This window comes from Vitis riparia, chromosome 16 (genome assembly GCF_004353265.1).
Source record: "Vitis riparia cultivar Riparia Gloire de Montpellier isolate 1030 chromosome 16, EGFV_Vit.rip_1.0, whole genome shotgun sequence".
NCBI classification, from domain to species: Eukaryota; Viridiplantae; Streptophyta; class Magnoliopsida; order Vitales; family Vitaceae; genus Vitis; species Vitis riparia.
In genome coordinates, this window is record NC_048446.1 from 7,076,327 (window position 1) to 7,082,862 (window position 6,536).

Below are 6,536 nucleotides of genomic sequence, written 5' to 3' on the forward strand. Positions count from 1 at the left end.
ACTTTGACAAGTCATGTACCTCTTGAATTAATATATTCAAATGTTTGGGGGTCATCTCCTATTCAATCATTTGATGGTTTTCGTTATTATGTTGTGTTCATTGACCATTTCACAAAATATTTATGGTTGTTTCCAACAAAATTCAAATTAGATGTTCCCATTGTGTTCAAAAAGTTTAAATTGGTAGTTGAAAATTATTTTCAAAAACCAATCATTTCCTATGGTGGAGGTGAGTTTATTACTCTGAAAAAAAATATATATATTGAATCTCATGGTATAAGTCATTTTATCATGCCTCCATATACACCTGAACATAATGGATTCTCTAAATGTCGTCATCACCACATTAGAGAAACGGATCTCACACTCTTGACACAAGCCTCTCTCCCTTTTCAATTTTGGTCTTATGCCTTCATGACTATTGCATACCTTATCAACCGCATGCCCACTTTCACATTATCTTTTCACACTCCTTTTGCAAAATTGTTTGGTTGCTCCCCAAATTAGTGAAAGTTGAGGGTTTTTGAGTCCCTTTGTTATCCTTGGTTGAAGCCATACATTAAACAGAAACTTGACCCAAGGTCGAAACCATCTGTTTTTCTTGGTTACTCAAAGAATCGAAGTACCTATTGTTGCTTTGATCCTTCCACGAAACGTTTTTACATATCTCGACATGTTGATTTTCTTGAAAATATCTTTCCTTATTCTTTGTTTGACCAAAACTTGTCCAGATTAACACTGGACAATGTTCAGAATTGGTACCAACCAGTCAACCCCACACCTTTATTTTCCACTATGATTCTTAATCTCTCTCAACCCTTATCTTCTCAGCCTCTCCTCATTGATTCTTCTTCTTCCATTATTCACAAATCCCTTGGGTCATTCTCTCCATTGCCTATAGGCTCCCACATTCCCTCTTGCCCATCTCTCTCTTTGTGATCTTTATCATTGTCAGATTCTACTCCTTCCCCTAGTGATGCTCTTGTTCGTGAAGAGCCCTTTTCCACTAAACCTTGCCCACCTCTCATTCATCAGAGTGTACAACAACAGATATGTTATTATCCTCCTACTCATACTCACCTCATGGTTACATGTTCTTAAAATAATATTTTCAAACCTAAAACCCTTTTTATTTCTACCATTTCTTCACCCCATTCTCTTATCAAACCTACTTGTGTCTCAACATAATCTCATTGGTTGCAAGTGGGTTTTTCGAGTTAAGAAAAATCTTGATAGCTCAATTTCTAAATAAAATGCCCGTCTTATGGCCGAAGGCTTTCACCAACGACCTGGCCTTGACTACATCGACACTTTCAGTTCACTTATCAAGCCTACCATTGTTCCCTTGTTCTTTGCCTTGCACTTTCACAAAATTGGTCTATTTAGCAACTTGATGTGAATAATGCATTTCTTCATGGTTCTCTTTAAAAAGATGTCTACATGAATCAACCACCTGGCTTTGTTCATCCAAATTTCCTTGATCATGTCTGCAAATTATAGAAGGCTCTGTATGGACTCAAACAAGCTCCCCGTGCAAGGTATAATGAGTTGAAATTTTTTTTCCTCTCTACTGGTTTCTCTAATGCTCCATCAGACACCTTCTTATTTATTTATGCTTATGATGGCATCATTGCTTATTTACTTGTTTATGTGGATAATCTTATTCTCATTGATAATCACTACTTTTTTCTTACAAGTTTTGTCCAACGGTTATCTACAAGGTTTCCCATTAAAGATCTTTGGGCACTTCATTACTTCTTAGGTGTTGAAGTTCTTACCACTGCACATGGGTTGTTACTTACTCAAAGTAAGTACATTTAGGATGTTCTTTCTTGTACCAAAATGTCTGGTGCTAAGGAAGTTCACGTTTCTCTTTCCACCAACTCCGTTTTATCTCTCCATGATAGTGCAAACCTTTCTGATGCTACTAAATATCGATAGGTTGTTGGTAGCTTATAGTACTTGTTTATTACACGTCCTAATATTTCTTTCACAATCAACAAACTCTCATAGTTCATGCATCAACCCACCACTACCCACTGGGTTGCTATCAAACATCTTCTTTGTTACTTGAAATGTACCATCTCACATGGTCTCTTTTCACGCAAGAACTCCCCACTTCATCTCCATGCCTTCTTTGATGCGAACTGGGCTATGAATAAAGATGATAGGACGTCAACCATTGCCTATATTGTCTTCTTTTACCACAATCCAATTTCATGGGCTTCTAAGAAGTAATGCTTTGTTTCTCGTTCATCCATTGAAGTAGAGTACCAAGCAGTTGCTTTTACTGCTACTAAACTTTCATGGATTTGTTCTTTACTCATGGAACTTACTGTCTCTTTTCCACAACAACCCACTATATACTATGATAATGTGGGGACCACCCACTTATGTGTCAATCCTGTTTTCCATTCTTGTATGAAACATGTTGAGATCAATTTTCATTTTGTCCATGACCAAGTCAGTAATGGCAATCTTAGTGTATCTCATGTCTCTTCCCAAGATCAACTTGTTGATGCCCCTATCACACCAATGGTTGCTCTTATTACGGTCCAGGATTGGTGTCCTCCTAGGATGCTCACTCTTTCAAGGGCATGATAGAGATAATTCTGGTAATAGGAACAACATTTCTAGAAGATATTATTCCAATGGGCCCAATAAGGGAGATTCCAAAGAAAATTCTAGTGCAATAAGAATTCCTCAAATCAAGGCTCGATCATTGTATATATTCTTTGTAATTACTATAGACTAGAATTTTCTATAGCAACATTTTTATTATTGCCATATACATCAAGTTAACACTCATGTATATTTAAACATAGTATCAATAAGAATTTTCAATGTGTGCTTTCTCGTTTATCCCTGCAACCCTTCATCTTTCTTCTTCTTAATTGTGGCTAATCCTGGTTTGAGATATCTTGCAAGGAAAAAGAAAAACCACAAAATAAAAGGAAATAGAATCAAAATCAATAATGTGATTGAAGTATTTAAATAATTGTCTAGAAATTGAACAACAATAAAAATAATTGATTTTAACTATTTCTTCATAGTAGGAATTAAAAAAGAAATGTATGCATTTATCGTGATAGCCTTATAAAAAAAATCTATTTTTATTGTTTTTTATATAACTTAGTTTAATGATTATATTATTATGACTTTGTTTTTATTTTTCTAAATAATATTTCAAGATTATTTTTTTAATAACTCATTTATCTTTATGTTTATAATTTTAATGGGTTTAAAAATACTTAAATATATCAAATTCTAAGATAAGTTGAATGACTTAAAAAATATTTAAATATTTAAAAGATCAAATTATAATATTTAAATTATTATAGGTATTTATTTTCTAAATATTTAAGTCTATAATAAATATGCACCCCATTTCACCATCTACCAAGTAAGTGTAATGGTTGAAGTAGGAATCAAACTTACTAATTTTATTACGAGAAATGGAGTAAACACGTCATTAATTATCGGAGTTATCTATCCAATTATCAATTATTATCCTCTTATTTAAATTTTTTGGTTTAACTACCCAACCTCATGAATTAGCTCTTAAAAAAATCAAGGGCAGCCATTATTTTAACAAACTTATCTATTTTATTATTTTTCTGTCCCTACGACAATCTATTATGGATTACAACTTATAACCCAATGAATTTGTTGGGCTGGGCTTGGGATGGTTGTAAGAAAATCCCTGCTTTAGAGACTTTGCTTTTGTACCTAATTTAACTCAAAACCTTTTTGATTGTGAGGAAGCTTATACAAAAAGGTTTCTTCATCAGTTTATTTTGGCAATAATAAGTGCGGTATTGTTGATGATAAAAAACAATCCCATAATGACCAGACTATTGTTGAAATGTCCATGACTAACAGCCGATTTGATTATATTTTCTAAAACTTGCTTTCAAAAACTACTTTTAAATTAAAAAATAAAAAACAATTTTTTAATATTTTATAAAAATAAGGATCTGTTATGAGAAATGTTTTCTATTCTTCGAAACAAAAAACACAAAAAGCAAGTTTGGTGTTCTCCGTGTTTTCAAATCTCCCTTTTCAAAAAACAACAAAAGTTATTTCCCTTGTTTTTCCTACTGTTCAGAGAACAAAGAAAAAACGGCATCTCTCCGTGTTTTCAATTTGGTGTTCTCCGTGTTGTCCCTGTGATATTTCCTCCGACACGTCTGCAACCTCCAACACGTCTACTACGAGTCTCTCTACCAGCACCATACCAAGGTGCGATTCGCTCTTTTTTTTTCTATCAAATCCCTCTCATGGATGCAAATCCCAGGTGCGATTCGCCACCCTAGCTTCGCTCTTGTCTAATTTATCATGAAATTTCCGTAGGGCTTTTAGTTTTCAAGCATGCTTCTTCTTGGTTACTCAAAAGCATGCTTCTTCTTGGTTACTCTGTTTGGTTGTTGAGAAAATCTGGATTTTTTTCTTGGGGTTTATAAGATTTAGGGTTTTTTTTTTTCTCCATAAGGGCAGTGATTCGCAAGTTCTTGGTAGTTCTGGGTCTAAAAACAAAGTACCAGAAATTGAGAAAAAACCAGAAAGAGGGAAAAAGTTTCTGATGTTCATTCTAGAAAATACTGAAAGGTTGTAATGGGTTCTTGTGGTTCTCATTACCTCTGTTATGATTGGATCACAGATCAGTTTTCGACCCTACCCTTTAATTTCTGTATACTCGCATTATATACAAGAACTGGTAAATGCAATTAATGATTGAACTTAAAATTGCAGTACTGGTAATAATCACTTCTGGATGCATTTCAAAATTAACAAGTATGCAGAATGGAGTTTCTACATTTTTAGATCCAATATTATAGCTCACCTTCCTCCTAACCTAAGCTCTCAATCCATTCTCTTCCAGAGATGTGAGACCCCAATAATTATTAAAAAAACAAAAGTCAGCCCATGTTGCAGGCGTTTTGGACCTTTGGTTGCTCAGAGTGCTTAGGAATTGATTGCTAAGTCAATTGTTTGGAAGGCCTCATTCTTGGGCAAACACAAGACACTTGATATTAAATTTATATTTTGGCTTTATGTATTATATTAGAGAAGATACATTTTTCAAAATAAAAAATCTACCAACACCATTCTTATATATTTTACAGACATTTTGGCAATAGACTATGGATTATTTTTGTTTTGTTTTCAAACAACTTTTTTAGCAAATGTGAGAAAGAACCTTCCATCATCAATGAACATTTGTTTCTTCTCACATAAGCATACCTACTAATATTATTGCAATTATTATATGAACTAGCTAGTAATTGAAGTTTTCAAATTTTTAATTGTTTTCTTCAAAATCCATTTGGATTTGATCTTTGCCTATTGCAAGTTGTGTGACTCTCTAAGTGAAAACAGCCAACAGACATAAAATAAAAAGATGTGAAAGTCCATTTAGATGGGCTGGAATTTTCATAACTTTCATCTTGTATTTAATTTATATTGTTTTACTTTGGTGTTTTTCTTCCTCTTTATTGCTGATTTTGATATGGGTTTCTTGTATTTTTTCTGAATTCGATATGGGTTCCAAATTTGGTCTTGAAGTGATATCTCTTGTTCCTTTATCTTGATGTTCACTTGCATTTATCATTATTTTTTTCACTATTCAATACGAGACTTGTTAATTTTCTCCATTTTTTCCCATTGATTCTCAACTGTATATTTTTTTTTCTCCATTCTGGTTGATAAAAAACTAAGACTATGAAAAAGGGTAAACACTTTGAAGCCCTTATCTTGCTTTGTAGTTTCCAAAAGATGAAGAAATTGTTTGTGTCTTTTTCATTTGTTGGATGTTGGATTCAATATTTCAATTTCTCATAGCAGCAACCAAATGAAGAATCATATGTTCTTGCAATTATTAATATTTTATATTAACATTAGGCTAAGATAGATCACTTTTATGATTTGTTTGAATATTTCCCGGTTTATTAACACATCTTGTAGAGTTCCGTAGGTTTTGAATGACCTCTGCTCTATTTAAAATGATTGTGATTTGTGTTTCATTAATTTGATTTCTCATTTCTTGCAAATGGTCCACTGGTTTTGGACATTCGGTTTTGTATTACTGTGATTTTACAAGTCCTGTTCTTGGTCTAGTTCTTGTAGTGTAACACAAAATGGTTTTTGTCTGTTCCCTTTCTTTGATTTGCAGGTGCTTATAGCATTGGAGTGCTTCACTACAAATTCTTCCTAGACCATTTGTACAACTTCCAAGGGAAGTAGGCCTGACCCAAATATTAACTACACTGTTGGGTTAGGTTCGACTCAATTGTTTGAAGGTGGGCTGACAAGGAGAGAAGGTGTTGTATTTGCTTGTTGAGTCTATCTCCTGCTAGTTTGTGCTTTATTCTTTGCTTGTAGCAACCCAAAAAGTCTCTTGTAGTGATCTGAAATGTACCAATACTTGAATCCTTATTGTTTTTACATTTTTGTTTTAGCTACTAGATTACATCAATGGTTGTTGATGCCTTTTCATTGGATGAAATAAATGATGTCGATGAACATATTTATGAGTC

At 33.4% G+C, this 6,536-nt stretch overlaps 1 long non-coding RNA gene across 1 annotated transcript; it reads left to right on the top strand.

Moving 5' to 3' along the window:
• The first annotated feature begins 4,086 nt into the window (after positions 1 to 4,086).
• On the top strand, positions 4,087 to 6,536 carry LOC117933474. The gene is made up of 2 exons (XR_004654291.1): positions 4,087 to 4,297; positions 6,173 to 6,536. It is a non-coding gene; the product is annotated as an uncharacterized LOC117933474 (long non-coding RNA).